At 28.3% G+C, this 19156-nt stretch overlaps 1 protein-coding gene across 1 annotated transcript in view; it reads right to left on the bottom strand.

The window, feature by feature from the left end:
* LOC107165651 (BTB/POZ domain-containing protein 2-like) overlaps positions 1 to 19156 on the bottom strand; it is a 51888-nt gene extending 32732 nt beyond the window's left edge. Inside the window, exon 1 of the mRNA XM_015513994.2 lies at positions 18717 to 19156. The gene's annotated coding sequence lies outside the window, so the exon portion shown is untranslated. The remainder of the gene's footprint in view (positions 1 to 18716) is intronic.

The raw sequence follows: 19156 nt of genomic DNA, 5'->3' as shown, positions 1-19156 counted from the left end.
ATTACAACTAACATAAAGAAGTCCAGTTATATTTATATAATATGTTAGATAGCATTTCTGAGACCCATTCTGTTTTTAATTAATTTTATAAATCTAATTATCAATCAAATTTACAAATTATATCATACTTTATAGATTGTTTACAAATTTATCTTTAATAAAAAAAACGTATTTGCAAAGATCGGTAAAATTAAAAGCTAATGAACAAAAATTATAAATTATAACACTAGAACGTTTTAGTTAGATTTTTTTGTACGGGGATTTTTAGTTAATACATTTTTTTTATTAGCATGAAAAAATGAATTAAGAAAGTAAGAAACACAATTCATCACTATATAACAATTAAAAGTTGCAATTGAAACTTATTCATATAATTTATATTAGTACTATTTCTATTCTATGAAAAAGTAAGTTAATACCTATATATAACTTAAAAATAGATCAAATTTTTTTCGGAGTTTTTATTGGCTATAAAATTTAAAAAAAAAAACAAATTTTGACCCTACAAGGCTACAAACTCACTATTACTAATAATCGTATAGCCATAAAATATTATATTATATAATATCATGTTTGTGCACTATTCAATTAAGAATAAATTAAAGAATGATGGTCGTTTGCTGATCTATGAATAGCATATTCTTATGTTATAATACTATTTAGTTTTGAGTTATTAACGGTATGATATTTATTAATTTTATTGGGCCCCTATGGATTTATTAAGACAAAACTTTAACTATATGCTAAAACAATTTTAAATTTAAAACATGACTCATCTGTGCGCACACTTCAATAATAATAAAGTCGTACTAAGGTTCCGTTTGCAAATAGGAAACGCTTTTATTGAAAACGAACAATGGACATGGGTGGTACAACATAGGATTACCACATCAATTAGTGATTGGAATTCATAATGAATCAAGATGCGTATCTACGTTTATTTGTAAATTGATTTATGCATTTTTATTTACTGTTATTTAACATTAAAAGGTATTTTTCCCAACATTTTAAGAGAATATTGGAATACAAGGAACCTGGAACCTAAAACTAAACCGATTAAAAAAAATACCATAATTAGTAATAATAATTATTATAATAGTATAACAAAAATATTAACCAACTATTTTTCATTAACTAGTGTTAACTATACATTAAATTTATAGTTTATACATTATATTCTTGTGATCGATTATAGATTTATTACAGTATTAAAAATGTATATTATAGGTACCATTGAAATCAATTATATGAATTTTGCTGTCCAAAAATCCATTTCAATTGGAAATATACAATTTAATTGTTTTTGTAAAAATAAAAATATTATGAAAAAGTATCTAACAACACACTATTATGTTATTCATTCCTTTTTTAAATGTTAAATACTCCATCAAATAAGTTATTAACAATTTAAAATTTCTTCGTCATCCCAGTTAGAAAAATCTATTTCTGTAAATTAATATTTTAAATTTTAATATCACCAAACTGTTAGAGTTTCAAATCTATTTATCTGCTTTTAATGTTACATAAGCTATTTAAATTTACTATAAAAAGTTTTATCGGATAACACATCATTTTTTTAAGTTAACCTTAGGTGTAAACTGTTATACGTAACAAGTAACAACATGATATAATAATTGACGTAACGTTTTTTTCTTGTAGGATAATCAGCTACCGCCGCTATTAAATACGAGTTTGTATTTTGATTTTGATTTTAGGTCATATATGAGTGTTTTAAGAACAATTAGGTATAATATTATAAGTACATATATTAAAGTACTTATAAAATTCTACAATTATTTTCACTTCAAATTTCAAACACATAGTTATAATTATTTCTAAAATAGAACCACAAGACTACCTTGTATTATCACAAAGTAAGAAGACGTTGATTGGAAATTCGGAAAACGCATTTTTATTGCTAGTGAAGTGCCGGTTAAAAAAAAAATGACCTGTCGTCTCATACGTATACAGCTGGTTGTCCTTTTACCGTAAATAATAAATTAAATAACGTAAAATACTTTTTGATCGAGGCCAAAGGATATATTACAAGTATGTATAGGTGTAATGTATACAATATATATTATATAAACTGGTCTAGGGCGCAAAACCACAAGATTTAATACTCTCATATATGCACATAATATAATAACGTATTAAAACTAAATGAAAAATCGAACGTGCTATACGACGCGCACAAATAAATTTCCAACCATACCTAAATATCATAATATTGTACATGTTTATAAATGGTAATATACGCCAGATTCGATCTTTTATTAGTTCTCGAGGGCTTATATTATTATTGCCTAACATTTGACCCATTTTTATTTACCTAAAATTTGCGCCAAGGACTCGGATATTGATAAGCTCCCAGTGTGCACATGGATTGAATTTATATTCCACACTATAGACTTACATATTATTTAAATCAAAATGTTTCAAAACCTTTCGATATAAGTCCGGACAAAATATATCTCAACTGAAATCGCAGTCACAGAATCGTCCAATATAGTTATATTATACCTAATATATCTACATAAATATATAAAGTGAAATTACAATTACTTATATATTTTACTCATAACTCATAAATATTTAGTCGAAAACCGCGAAATCTCGAATTTTGACACTTTAAATTATTTTAAATTATTTTTTGAGGAAAGCAACTCAAAATATACATAAACCGAATTTATTTGTAATCCACTTAAGATTGGAGTTATTGATACTCGACTGAATTATATTATATATTTATATATAGTTAAGGATTATGTACCTAACCTTTATATAATATTTAATATTTTTGAACTTCATTTCAACAATTACAAGTTGATAGTTTTATGGAAATTCTGTTCACAATATTACAAGAAAGTTGATGTAGGTACAAGAAATACGAATTAACATTCATTAGGTACTTTAAAATTGAAGTATAAAAGATCATAAACAGTATATATTAAAAATCGAGTTGGTACACGCCATGCTTATGTTTACTATTATTAGTAGGTATTATACATAATGAGTATAACATATCAAATATTTTTATTTAGATGGAGATGGACGAACCGCTGAGGTTCCCTCTCAAGTATCAACTATAGAGTCGTTTCAATATCATTATATAGGATTATGCCCCACTTAAATATATTTACAATAGTATGAGTTAGTAATTAATAATATTTTATTCTAATAAAATTATTACTTTGCTTGTGATATATGTAAATTCTTATGATCAACATGATAAATAAGTTAGTAGGTACATTTAATAAGTATACACATGATTTTGTTTGATACAAGCGTAATGCAATTAAAGTTCTAAACACATTTATTAGATATTTTTTTTTTCATTTAAATTATTATAGAATATATATAAAAATAAATTTAATTGCCCATGACAAACAACTATTTTACCTTTACTATTATATGCATAATTCATTTCGCAAAACTCAAAAAAGTTATTTTCTCATATTAAGTGATGAGAGACGTGATCTAGCAGTACCTCAGAAGTGTCAGAGGAGGAAGGACTTATATTATCAATACTACAGAAACCTCATAAGTCATAACTAATATAATATACATTTACGATGAAGTAGATACGATGTAATTATTCAAATCCATTTGTGACAGTTATGTATTTTTTAATATAATGTGGTCGTGGTACCTACATAATTATATAGTTAGTTGTACCTATGAATAATGTTAAATATATTGATATATTTTGGAGCACTGTATAACGATAGTTTATGATAATCAATACTTACTTTTAATGAATACATAATATGTCATGTATGACTATGGATACAATTTACATTTTAAGGATACCTGCCTATATAAAGTAATAATATGTATAACATTAAATACCTACTCAAGTATATATCCATGTGTTTAGGCTAATGCCCAAGAATCAAGTGAAAGATTTATTCAAAAATGTATATACGTACGCAAGAAAAAAATTACTTATAATAATAATATTATTATAACGACCACGGCCTGATTAATTATATCGTAAACGTCGTTGAGTATATATAGGCTTATGCAATATATCTATAGTTTATACCAAATATGTTTATAATCGATCTCAGTGAAAGTAATTTGTTAATTAACATACTTATATTCAGTTTGATTTACTATCCGTACGGATACTTATAAGTACATAAATTATGGTATAAGTTTTATAGTATACTAATATGCTTTTGTTCTTCGATAATTATTTTATTTTATAATTGATCTCGATATAGTGTTGTGTTAAAGATTTCTATACGCGTTATTTCATTTGAGTTCCTACTGAATGTAACGGTCTTTTACCAGTTACAATATAATTGTATAAACAATTATTTAGAAAAATTAACATGAATACTTTAAAAAAATATATTAAGCGGCGACTTGGTTATTTTGGTTGAATTCCTCAAGTATATGATTCCCACAGTATGTATTTCGTGATTAAGCTTTTTTGAGTGTTATATTTCATCCCCTTCTGATTTAAGTCTGTACACACACTCACAAACACACACAAATATGGGTATATATATAAATATATACATATACATACATTGCTTTGAAATTCGACAGTCATCTTTCAGATCACACATAAGAGTGTAATTTTTGCCATTCTTCACGAACCCGATATCTGTCCAATACATCTGCGAACTGCAGGTGCGTCTATCAGAGAGAGAAAAGGAACTCAATGTCAGGTGGTGCAGTGGCCGCGTTTATTATATACCATTATAATTATATACAGAGAGGCACTCGTATACAGGTTATATTATTTCGTTATTTTCGTGTTTTGTTATTTAATTTTTTGTTTTTTAAACAAAAAATAAGTATGATTTATTTTCAACTTGTAATTCCATCACACGCGTTTTGAGCCAATTATTCATCTGGGTCCTGCCACGTTGTTCTAGCTACTGGGTTTTGTTTTGTGTGATCCACGTAACCGGAGGCTCTGACTGAACGTACGTGTGCAATAGGTAGGTATACATGATGTACCTACGCCTATAATAATACATTCAATGTCTCAGTTCTTTTGTTTTTCCAGTGAAAAGCCACTATATATTCGTGTGCTTAAATTACTAACAATTTTTTTTCCTCAATAGACAATTAAACACACCAATATATTGTGGTGGCAATAATGTAGCTTCCCGTATACGCATCATTATGCATATAATATATTATATATATACATCACACTTACCCCGAAGACTGCATAAATATACCTAGGTATATATATTTAGACAGCTATACAACTATTCGTCACTGAATTTTGTTTAGATCTTTTGTTGCAGAATTGTTTTTCTGATGTTGAGTAGCTACACGATAATAAGGACGTTCATTTATGATGCGGCTGTTATTGTTTTATACATCGAACCATTCAAGGTGATTAAAAGTAGGTATTACACGGTGTTCGCAAGGATAAAAAAGTATTGTCATGTGCTGTCTTACCCCCAACGGGTGTTTCCAATTATGACGGAAAGTGCTAATAAATTGAATGGTGTATTTTGTCTGTATTGATACTATAATATTAATATATATAGGTACTGAATTTTATATTTTAGAGTCGTTAATTAATAATACCTTACAAAATATATTAAAACATAAACTACCTAATCTATTAGGTACAACTTAAAGGGAGTTAAGTCTTACGAGTATTTTATCATTTATGTATGACATTGCAGGTAATGTAAAACAAAATATATTCATACACAGGTAATAAAAAATGTGTATGATTTAGTCTTTCATATTATAAGATGGTATTACATATGTGCAGGGACGTTTACTGAAGTCCGAAGTAATGTTTTTTCTGCCATCTCTGGAGACAATAAGAAAACCTTTTTGAGACATTTTAAAAAGGAGTTATCTCCTGTATAAAAGAAACATTTAAAAAAAATCGAGAGTGATTTGTCTGGGTTGTAAAATAGTCCTATATAACTGTATCTGTCTATATTATATACAAATGTACACCCTGCACCTATTGAATTTCAACAGAACGGCCCATTGTAAAAAATCAACGTTTTTTCTTACCCCTCGCATTGACCTTGTCACTCAAAACATTGTGTTCCCAAAATATCTTATATACACATTACACATATATTTATATACAATTTTTTTCGTACAGTTAACACACGTTCCGCAGGCAGACGAATATACATACAGCAGTCTTAAATTATTTATATGTCATACATTACACAAATCGTACGATATTTATTAGATTTTGATATTTTTTGTTATTACTTTTTTTTATATACATAATAGTCCCGAGCGGATACATCCTAAGTCAGCCGAAATGATGGTAAAGCAAGCGTGTGAGCGTGCAATGCACGCACTCGTTTTATTATTATTTTTCGTCCAGGATCAGCACATTTTTTCGAAACCATTCAGGGCGAGGTTTCCGATGGCCAACAATTGTTCTACTCCCAGGAACCCAATAACAAATCGTGCACGCTCCCGAGCAAACACACACGTTCACGCGTGTATAGTGTAAAAGAGGTTTTTTTAAGAACTTTTTTTCCGTCCAATACGACCACATTCCCAAATATAAATATGTTATATTATATTTTTATTAATAATAACATTACACTCGGTCCTCTTGCGGTCTTCATATCGAGCAGGTGGGGTGTTATTATAGCATGCCGTGTATTAATACTAATAATTTATTACACCTATTATACTTATTGGAATCGAATACGGTAATCAATGTGACAGTGATATTATGCGATATCATTATATCATAACTCATACCGATATTCTCCCAAAGACGGTTTCAACATTTCAAGGTGACGATCAGATTGTGTGTGCCTTGCCTCCTGAGTGACACTTTAATGTATAAACATACACATTTGATATTTGTGTTTATAATTTATAAAATTAAAAATATTAATTTGACATAATACAATAGATGTTATTATAGTATAGATATTTGTTATTTTAATTCGTTATCCAAGATTATTTTGTAAACATAATTCATAAAAAACTAATTTTTTGTTCAAATATATACAAACATAAAAGTAGTAGTAGTAATACCTTATACAGTTATATTTGTATCTATCTATCTATCTATATATATATATATATATATATATATATATATATATATAACTGCAGGACGTCACAGGTATGTATGTCTTTTTTAAACGTATCCCATCGATAAGGTTTAAATATATTTAAATAACAATAATTATAATAATAATATATTTTATTCACATGTAGGATAATTTTTTAGTTACGATCACCACTTTTTTGGCAAATTTGTTGTAGAAGCATTTAATTAACTATTGGTAGGTATATCCGAAGCAACTTCAGACACGTAGATACAAACAAAACTAAGGGGTTGGAGGGTATAAGTCATAATCGATTTAATTACAAGTAAAAAGTTATTATTCATAAGTAAAAATGTTTTCGTAAACATTGGTAGGATAAATGTTTTAACCTGTCTAACCTAACTGTCTATCCCTACCAAAAATCTGTTAATAATATGGATGACTATAATATGATGGTGATGTGTGCCAAGCCTTAACCCGTCGCCTGTGAATTGTAACCATCATTTCCTCAGTAAAATGGTAGACATATCTCTCAAGAATATTAATGATGAGGCTCGCAAACATGCGTATGTAAAAGACTAATTCCCCTGATATTTATTCACGGGTAAAACACTAAACGTCGGTATATATTAATACATACGCTTCGCGGCTGATGAAACAAAAACAATGTGATCGATTACCGAACGGCACTACGTCTATGGACGCCGATTAAAAAGCCGGAGACTACCGTTGTTTCTTAAGACTGACGGACCAACGATAACCAAAAATATTACAGTTGTCCGGTTGCTGGTATACAGTGTACCTATGTGTCCGTACGTATAATAAAAGGCAGCGACTATGATGCTTACCACAGTATGAACAAATATTGAAATATATATATATATACAGGGTGTCCCACAGAGATCTGACATTCTGACAAATGAAATAACTTTTGTTCTAATCAATATTTAAAAAAAAATTCTTTTAAATATAATCCATAGACACTTGCGCTACATTTTTAGAATACTTTTTTTATTTTTTATTTTTTAATACTGAAAATAAAAAACTTAAAAATTGATAAATTTTTTTTCGAAATATTCAATATAGCCAATTTGTAAATTTGATTTTCAGAAAAATGTATATGGTAAAAACGCTTATTTAAGTCAAAAGGCTGATTTTTTACAATTTTTTTTAAATATCAATATTTTCGTTAGGTAAATTATAGTAATTTATAGTTTATAGGTACATCACATATTATTAAAATAAATACAATAAAAAAAATAATTAGATTTTAATATGCACTTATTTAAAAATGTTCTTATAAAATATTTTTAAAAAACTTTATTATTATTTGAAATTAAATTTACTTTGTTCATTGCATGTATATATATTCATTTAATCTCAACATGAGAAAAAAAATACAAAAAAAAAAAAAAACAAAACAAAACATAAATATAAATAAATCATGCTAAGTGTTGCCAGTGGGTGGCTTCTTACTCAATTTTTCATGCCATGTATTCTCTTAACACATAAGCTTATTGTACATTTCTTGTATAGATTGTTTATTTTTCTAATAAATATTTAAAAAAAAAAAAAATTATTTGAAATTACAAGGTTTCTAACATAAACTAGATCGTAATTTACTTAACGAAAATATTGATATTTAAAAGTTTTTTTACCATATAAATTTTTCTAAAAATCATATTTACAAATTGGCTATATTGAATATTTCGAAAAAAATGTTTATCATTTTTTAAGTTTTTTATTTTCAGTATTAAAAAATAAAAAATGTACCTATTCTAAAAATGTAGCGCAAATTTCTATGAATTATATTTAAAAGACATTTTTTTAAAATATTGATTAGAACAAAAGTTATTTCATTTGTCAGAATGTCAGATCTCTGTGGGACACACTGTATATATATATATATATATATACGATTTGAATTGCTGAATTTATGTAGCGGTTGCTGCGTCAGAGTACACATATACCACGGCCAAGGTTTTGATCAAATTCAATAGCGAAAAACGTTTGATAACACTGCAGAAATATTGTCCATTTGTATTTTGTCGGACAGCCGTTTAAACAACGGGTTCAAATGTTAGCAAACATGGTAAACTCTAGGAATTGTGCATTTGGCTTGTTTAGTTCTAGAAGTCGACTATGTGGAAGTAACCCAGTAATATAATATCAATATAGAACCCGTTTTTAACCTCACCAACAGTGACGGCGCAAGGGGCGGGGGCAATCGGGGCAGCTGCCCCGGGCCCCGCGATTTTAAAATTATAATCAAGGCCCCGCAGTTCTTAAATTACATTTTATACTGTTCAGAGATTAGTTAGTTTGGATAATATGTAATGTGACTGTTATTTATTTTGCCCGGGGCTCCGAAAATCCTAGCGCCGTTCCTGGAGAACAAACATTAGGGGTACTGAACTGAGTGAACTGTATTATAGGCCAGACACCCCATATTGTACCTCAATTTAATAACTACAATAACCGTTCTTGAATGGACTATACAAAACACATAAATATCAACATTACTTTTGAATTATGAATACTTGAAACAACAAACATTTTAATTTATCAAATTGTTTAATATAAAAATTTAAGATAGTATTATTGCATCGACGTACCGTAGAACGATGTAAAGAAGTTCATAAAAAATAGCTACCTTAGCATTGCGTATGATTATAGTAAATGCAATGATAAGGTTGTTGCAAAAAGTTTTAAGACTCTAACAATAATATTGTATAAAGTACTGACTCCATATATCCAATTTGCCTATAACCGCCTAGGTATAGCAGAACCAGAACCACTCCTTCCTCCGAATGTATTGGAATAAACATAGTAGGTATGTTTATTTTTATGAAGGCCCAAATACTAAAATACCAGATAAGAATAATTTATTACCTACTCTTAATTGTAAAATATTTTTTCTGATAAAAATTAATAAGTGGTAAGATTGATAAAGAATATAAATCAAAATGTAATGATTAATTAATTAGAGCTGACAAAGGCTCAATAAAAATAAAGTATTTACAATAAAATATGAATTACAATATATATACTAACACTATACATACATGCCAATATATAAGTGCACTGGGTGCCACATAGTCGTCGTAGAGGAGATCAAAATGTACATCTATTTGTCTACATATTCTACACTAGTAAAAATTAAAATAGTATCTATTATAATTTATTTGAATGTTTCAATTATTATTTTTTTTTCATAGCATTTAAAATGTATAGTTATAAACGCAATTTAAATAACAATTATAGGTGAATTAAATACAGATAAGTTCGTTGAATTGTTAGATTACTTTATGAAAAGGTCAAAAAATAAAATTAAAATTAAAACGGATAAGATTAAATGAATCCATTTTAATATTTAGAGTTATAGTCAACTTCCTCTGCTTTGCACACCCAATAAATTTTTTCATACACCACAGTGTATATTCTATATATATATATATTTATATATTATATTATGATAGATATACTAGGTATATTTACATTTTTAGTTATGAATAATTGTGATTTGCACAGACTTTGACCTAAAATCAATTGTCATAAAAAATATCATTATAAATTATTTATTAAATATAACCAATGTTTTATACTAAGTGTATTCGAATTATTTTACATAGTGGTAAAAGGTGTATGCTTCTAAAAAAAAATATTTATATAGGCGTATAAATTATGTTTCAAAATGGTCTTTTATTTTATGCATTGTTATTTGCAGACCAAACAAAATAGTCAAAATTGTTAGTTATTGTGTTAATTTATTCGCATTCTTCCAGTCTCTTCGAATTTATGATCTCAAACAAATATTTACATTTTGCAACTATTTTTGTAAAAATACTACCTACATAATGGAAGTAAACACTAAACAGTAATAATATTATGCATCGCATTTCTTTCTAACGGTCTTGTAATAAGTGCGTCAGTTTTTAATACTTTTAAAATCCATTACGATAAAGAAAATCTATTGGCTGTTAGTTTTATTATTACATATACAACGTATACCTACTATAAATTATAAACATACAAATAAAAATAAAAACATACCTTATACCTATATAAACGTACCACATAAAAATAAAATCTGTTTACTTCTAAATCCCAACGTACAAAATACATATTAAATTAAAACCATTCGGATCGAATTACTAAAACGTCTTGGTGATGTTCAAACAAATATGAGTGAGGTACTGAGGTTGCAAGGTTTTATAACTAAATTTACAATGTTACAAAATAATGTTGTAAATATCGATATTTGTATACTATCTCAAGAGTCAAGCTGCATTTCGGTATATTGCAAGGCTAAGTACCTATACTAAAGCACCGCTGCTCTCCCATATACTATACGCAAATTCCGCATCTTCCTCGTATATTCCTTTTAATTTTTAGTATATCTGAGATGGATATTCGACTGAGGGAAATTTAGTAATTAGTTATTACTAATTAGTAATTTAGTTATCCACTAGGCACTAATAAGCAAAACAATTTTGATTGGAATGTTATTCCATCAGTCTCATAAATATTAAGTACAATAGGTAATAATATGTACATTGTACCTATCTTCAACATTGGCCGATCGCGGTTGTAAAACTATTATAATATTTATGATTTATAAAATAAATATGAAGCTCATAGTTTAAACGTTTGAATACCCTGAGCAGGTATATACAAGGATACAACCTGAATGATAATCCCGTCGACCTGTGACCTGTCCACGTTTTAAAACCAATAGTGTGTTACAAAACTATATAACTATAGGTACTAAACTACTAGACAAATGAACACCAACGAATAACGATAGAACGGTCGTGCACGTTGTAAATATTTATAAAATATATATCTACGTATTATATTATGTAGAAAATATATTTATGTTCTTTACAATAAACACAACATGACGAGACATATTTTATAACGCTGATTACGCACAATGTGTCAATGCCTCAATACTTTCGTGTTTATACGATTCTGCGGTTCAGTCATATGAATTCAAACGTGTTTTCGTTTGCAGTAAATAGAATAGTTTGAAATATTGATTGGAGGATAAATTACCTTTTTATTTATTCGAGTTGTTACTTGTCGATATGAGAGTATACTTAGTTCAGTAGAATATTTGAATAAAAAAAAAAGTTAAATATGTGTCCTATGCGCAAGTTATATAATATTAATATTTTCATATTCAGGGATAAATCACTGATGGAAATCCGTGTTCAAGTTCTTGGTAAACTTTTGGTGATCTTGGAAATCTTCTGGTAATATCGGAAATCATTGAGCAATTTTATGGAAATCATAGGGATATCATTGTATAAAATCTGGGAAATCATGATATTCTGGAATCAATTGTACACAATTATTTGAACCAGTAATATTTACTCCCCGCATTAATTAAATTAATTTTATAGACTATTATGTGTATAACAGCAGAAGAAGTGTAAGTTTTCAACTATATGACGACACAAATACAGACGTACTGTTGCTTTGTAGACGTAGGTAGAATATAATTTAAAATTATTATGCTCAAATAATACCTCAAACAGTGCTTCAGATAATCTAATGATGTATAGAACATAAGTACCAACGAAATATTTTAGTATGTTATTATAATTTATAGATATATGGAATGTTAGCAGGCTGCTTTCAGTGTTATTAAAAATTCGTCAGAATAGATTCTGTATTTCTATTTGGACATTCTTATTATTTTATTGTCCGTCTGAACTATCAAGTATATTTTCAGGTATCGTACTAGTAAATATAGTTTTGAAATAATTAAAAAATGATTCATTCTACTGTAGTTCATAGCCTAGCTATGCTCGAGTCTGCCACTGTAGAGAGAGTATACTTTGTAATTTGTATACCAATGTACCTACTCTATTTTTTATGGTAGTGGTTAAAAAAAATATATATACGTAGAATAATGTAAAAATATCAAAATATTTTTTAAATTGTAGGTATTCATTTGTCTTCAGCATATGTATAGTAAAAACATTACACCATGAGTGGAAGGTTTGAATATCCCGTCCATGTCTGTGTATGTCACTGGTATTTTGTATAATATTATAACAGTATAATATAGTATATTGTATATAGTTTAGTGTATGATAAATACTATTATTTATCTAACCTTAATCGGCTATATGATATTATAAATAACATCCGAATATCGATTCAATTCAATTCCCATAACCAGCGAATACCATTTTCATTTTACCTGAAATTTTATTGATTCCGCAAAATCTACAATATGATGTTTAACAATAGACATTGATCAGCAGGGTGTGGGGAGGCATGACAATTTAAAATTCACCCATTGTTCGAGTGATTGGTATTGTGTTATAGCAGCTATAGCTGTCGGCGCCGACACGGTCGGCCCGATTCAAAATTTAAAAATATCCCTCTATAATGTAGTCTAGACCTACTGCGGAAAACCACTCATAACAGATTTTGAGGAACGGCATCTTAACAGTTTATGCTAACCCTAACCCATTATGTTAAACCTGCATGTCTCGGTAGTAGGTCTGCATTTTTTATATTACTGCGGAGTTTTGTGGCCTGAATATAAAAGAGATTGGACTGATGAGAGATATAATCAATTATCGACAGAACCTATATAAAAACGTCGTATCCAATAACATTTTTACGGATAAATATTGATCTACAACAGAAGTTGTAGGAGTGTTGTATATACTTGTATACCATTTATAGACTGAACATTTAAACGGAAAGAGATATGGCCAATCATGAATCAGTGGTGCTACACAGGTCTCCAATCAATTCTAAGTCTAAAAACAAAGTTGATATTATAACCATTGAATCCAAAACCGCACACTTTAGATAAAATACAGGACAAAACCACACATTTTTTTAATTTTGTTGAACCAAATAAAATAAAAATAATATGTTTAGCTAAATACTCGTCATATTAATTACATTAGAATTCTAATTTTTTTTTAATGTTACAATAATAATTTCTGTTTCCATTTTATTTGTAGACAATATACATGAGTAATTTTTATATTTCAGGTGGTATCTACGAATGTCTCAATTTAAATGAATATTTAATATTTTAATGATGCTTCTAATAAACCTTTTGGCTAACTAATTGATGTAAGTTTTCGAACTTTGGAACACATCTGGTCTGTAGAATAAAAATAGTGTACGTTATTTATCTATTCAATGAACCAACAGTGTGTGGTTTTTTTTTAATCGACCTTCTTGGAGTCGAATTCGCATGTTCATAGTTCATACTTAATGTTCAAGGAATGCAACCGATAATATAATATGACGATTTTAGCTTTTAATACTTAAATAATTTTGTATAGCTTTCACAGTACCTAGTGCATTATAATTTATAATATTCTCTACAGCCTATCTCTTATCTACATCATGGAATCTATACTTTAAGTTGTTACTATCAACAAATTTATAATCAAAGTTGCAAAATAATAGAAAAATAAATTTGTTTATTATTAATATTTTGAATAATTCCACCTTTATTTATTATTTGATTTGGTTAATAAATAAAGGAGACTTTCTATTTCTTGTTTAGTATGCGAATATCTCTGATGTACGGAATTATACGACAGACGATAGACCCCAGAATTAAAAAAATTCAGACCCGACACCGGTGGACGGGTCTACGGTTAGTATAATCCTATATTCTAATACTATTATAGCATAATATCGCAAGTACATGAATAGTAAAACGTAGCGCTATCTTGCGGTCCAAAGCATGCGTGTCATCTCTAAACTCTGGTTTAAGGTACCTTTCAAACATCGCGTGGTCTCGCGGAGCCTCGTATCCTTGTTGCTATAGCGTCATTTGTCTTGCTTGTCTTGGCGAAGTTAAAATTAACTATTGAACTAATAATTTGATTTGAGCACTTTCAGCCTCCTGCGTTCTATGAGTATTATTAAGATATTTACAAACTATAAGGGATCTATATGTTAAAATTTTTCATCGTTATTCCCAATAAAAAAAAAACTACTGAACAAGTTATAAATGTATAGGACATAGGTACATTGTATTAGTTCACATATTTACTAATATTGTATTAACCTAACCTAACCTACCTTGTATTTTATATCTAAAAAAGTCAATAAGTCATAATGAATTGTGAAGACGTACAACATACTTATTAGGAAATAGCCAATATAAGTACCTACATCGTCACATCGTATGAAGAATTACCTTTACTCTATAGCTATATAAACGTCATCGAATGCACGTCCCACCTTAATAATTTATAAAACGCAAATACAATAATTATTATATTACATTCTTACAATGTTATGTTTGTTTAAAATTTGAACTTAAGTTAAAGTCAATGGACGTATGAGATTTACATTTCATATTCCGCAGCGGGTCGTGGAAAACAATAATGATGATTGGGCACAAATCGTAGTTTGATTGGACAGTCGTTCGTGGTTCTACGATGAAAGATAGGTTCCGATCGCACGATTTCGATGGAGAGATAGCCAAAATTATGGATTTGATTGAGACAACTCGAAGGGAAAAAAAATAGACACGACCCTCGAGTGTTGTGTAGACTGTAACCTACGGTGTTGAACCTTAGATATATTATAATAGTTATATAATATGCTAGAAATTATAATGTAAGCACTCAGCGACACAGCTTTTATTTTTGGCGAATTCTGTTAATGACATTTTTTAATTTTTTTTTTTAAATTTCACTCTCGACATACAATTATCGATGTACGATGCAAATAATATACAACAGCCAACAACGAAACAAACAGTCACCACGAACTGCTTGGCTCGTGGGGTCGGGTCAAGTGACCCCCTGAACCAGTCGAAAAACATAATATATTATAAATTATAATTTATAATACATTAAACATGTACACAGAAACGTAAGTATACACATCACGCACTGTAATCGTATAGCCATAACACATTAATACACATATTCATAAGCCTAGCTTTTTATACTAATAGTCGTCTCGTCGATCATATATTATAATAATTCGCATACGTCGCTGAAGGCTGTAAGGAATATATATATATATTGGGTGTTCACCAATTTAGGGGACACTGAATTTCTCAGCCCGATTATGTTGGAATAAATCGATTTTTTTTACAAGCTAGTGGTACACAAATAGGTACACATGTTAAGATAAATTTCAAATTTTTAACGCTCTCGGTACGCGCTTGCGCAACGCAACTTATTTTTTTTTTAAAGCAACCTGTATTTTTGATACATAATTCGGATAAACTAAATTTTTTTAAGTCATTTTGACCATTTATCCATGGCTTTAAAACCAAAATCGACGGAATGAGAGCCATTCAAATTTTATTTTAATAAATAATACATTTTTAAAATTCTTTATAAAATGCATAGACCCATTTATAATTATTTATTATTGGTTACTTTTTGAATAATTTTACGTATTTTTTTTTTTTTATACGTGTTATAAATAAGATCAACATAATATAGATATAAAATTATTTAATTAAAATTGATTACCACTGTATACGTAAAAATATTCAAAAAGTAACCAATAATAAATAATTATAAATGGTTCTATGCATTTTATAATCAATTGTAAAAATGTATTATTTATTGAAATTTGAATGGCTCTCATTGAGTCAATTTTGTGTTTCACAGTACCCATAATATTATATTTGGTGGCAATATAAGCCATAAGGTGTGTCAGGAGAATTTAACACCCCTCCTCCATGGAACGACAGAAACCTTCATTTTCGGTCGGAATTGTACATATAAACTCTAATAATATACTTCATTTCCGATTTTAAATGTTATTCCATAATATATTATTGATTGCTGTAACTTGTTAACTTGAAGTCATAGAAAACATATATTATAATGATTTGATTTTGATAGTATAATACTATGCATATTTGTTGATTTGGCATCAACCTATTATGAAATAATAACTATAATCTATCAAAAATTCGTTTTCGTAAGACCATTTTTTAAGTTTATTCATTTTTCTAAACTTTGCAAATCCTAAAATAAACATGCCGGTATCGTTACATTGCAGGTCAACCGGTACATCGCCTGATTCCATAAAAATATGCTGAATTAGGTATTAAAAAAAATTTGTTAAATTTTCAAGGACATCTTTCGACTGTCACCTACGTCTGAGGTTTTCAAATTTGATGTCAGCTCCTACATATTGTCCAAGTGCATATATACTATATACCTAATATAATATAAAAACCAATAATGAAAAGTGAAATTTTGAATTAAAAGTTACTCTTAATCACTCTTATTAAGTACCTAATGAAAACACATGTAAGAAATATATAATATTTTTTGTGTATGACTAAGAGTAACTGATAATGAATTCATAGATCACAGTTATTTATTGCGTGTTTGATTTAAGATCTAGGTACCTATAATACGGCTATATCTATTACTATTTATATACCCATTTAAAATTAAAATATAATTAAATTTATACCTATACCTATATCACAACCACAAAACTTATTGTATTATAGTATAATAAGTTTTACTTTACTTAATTATTATTACTAATTAAATATTATTATGTATTAATGTATTATACAATATATAGCAAAAAAATATAACCTATACCTACATTATTTTACAATACATCAGTAAAAGTATGCACGTAGGTAGGTACTTAATATTTTATTATGATTCTTATAAAGGTAATATAGTATACTATTACTACTATAGTAAATGTATTTATGCTTAAATTTAATATCACATAAATTAAAAGCATTAAAAAGTAAATATATGAATAAATAAAAACAAAAGGCTTTTGACTAAAAAAAAACTAAATTTAAAGTAAAAAATACGGATAGTATAGAAATTGAATGGTTAAATAAAAAAATTAAAGACAAATTGTATTTGTATAGGTACGTGTTTTTGAAAGTATACTTATGTGTCGATATTTTATAAATAAATTTAGCGATTGAAATGATGAAGTTAGAGTTTAAAGAAAAGATAGTCTTGTTTAGGTTTTATTATTTTAATATAAATATCATGTAGTGTACACGTCATGTTATGCACTTAATTCAAACATCCAAAAAAAAATATGCATTAAATGCTTATCAATCCCAGGCTGGCTATAGTAATATTTTTATGATATTAAATACATCGTATTCAATCGGTAAAATGTAAAATTCTGCTTTCCCTCCCTTAAAATTCATCCATAGGATTGCCACTGCATAAAAAAAAGTAAGTCCAGATGTCATATACACTCATATGGTATAATGCATACATTTTATACGCTTTAGACTTTTCTATAGACTTAAATAAACTAACAGCTTTGGTACGTATATCAAATAGTAGGTTAGGTATCTATAATATAATGATTATATATTATATCTCCTAATTAGCTACTATAACACGAGAGTAATAAGTATAAGTCGTGTGAAATCTGCAGTAGACTATCAGAACAGATATAATATTAAATACTAACAATATAGGTATAACAAGTCAATACAATAATATAACATACAGCATTCCCTACAATTTTGAAGGGTATTTTATATGGATACACTAGGTTGAGAATGTATACAAAAGTTGAAACGATTTGTGATAGAACAAAAAAATTGCAGAAAAAATTGAAGCATTTAATGATGCGTTTTTCAGAGATTGTGACACGCCTAGAAATATAACGTAAAATACATAAAAATGTATTACAAACGGTCTTAACTGTGTGACTTACCTGTTAGCTATATTATTGAGGGTATGTCGGTATCCACCTAAATATTGGCAACGATTGTTGGGCAATAGAACTGTGCAACGACAAGGGTACACCGATTTACGCAATTCCCGAGTAGGTACATATAATTATAAATTATGCGTATTTATATATATATATATATATATAAATATGTTATATAACACAGAGAAAAGACGAGAGAACAAACAATAACAATAAACAACAAAATACGATTACATCACAGCCGCACTATTATCAAATCCAACGAAATTCTCGAGGAGCTCGCGACCCCTTCCCGGCAGGGAGGAGAAACCAAGACTACCCGCCCGTGTTGCGGACTCTGTCGCGACGACGAACAACCGTGAAACAAATCATACATATTATTATATATATGTGTGTGTGTGTGTATACCTACACGCGTGCACGTAGTAGGTGTACGCACA

Source organism: Diuraphis noxia, unplaced genomic scaffold (genome assembly GCF_037042655.1).
Source record: "Diuraphis noxia isolate RWA-SAM2 unplaced genomic scaffold, SU_Dnox_SAM2 contig0002, whole genome shotgun sequence".
Taxonomy (NCBI): domain Eukaryota; kingdom Metazoa; phylum Arthropoda; class Insecta; order Hemiptera; family Aphididae; genus Diuraphis; species Diuraphis noxia.
This window is presented reverse-complemented; position numbering and strand designations above follow the sequence as displayed.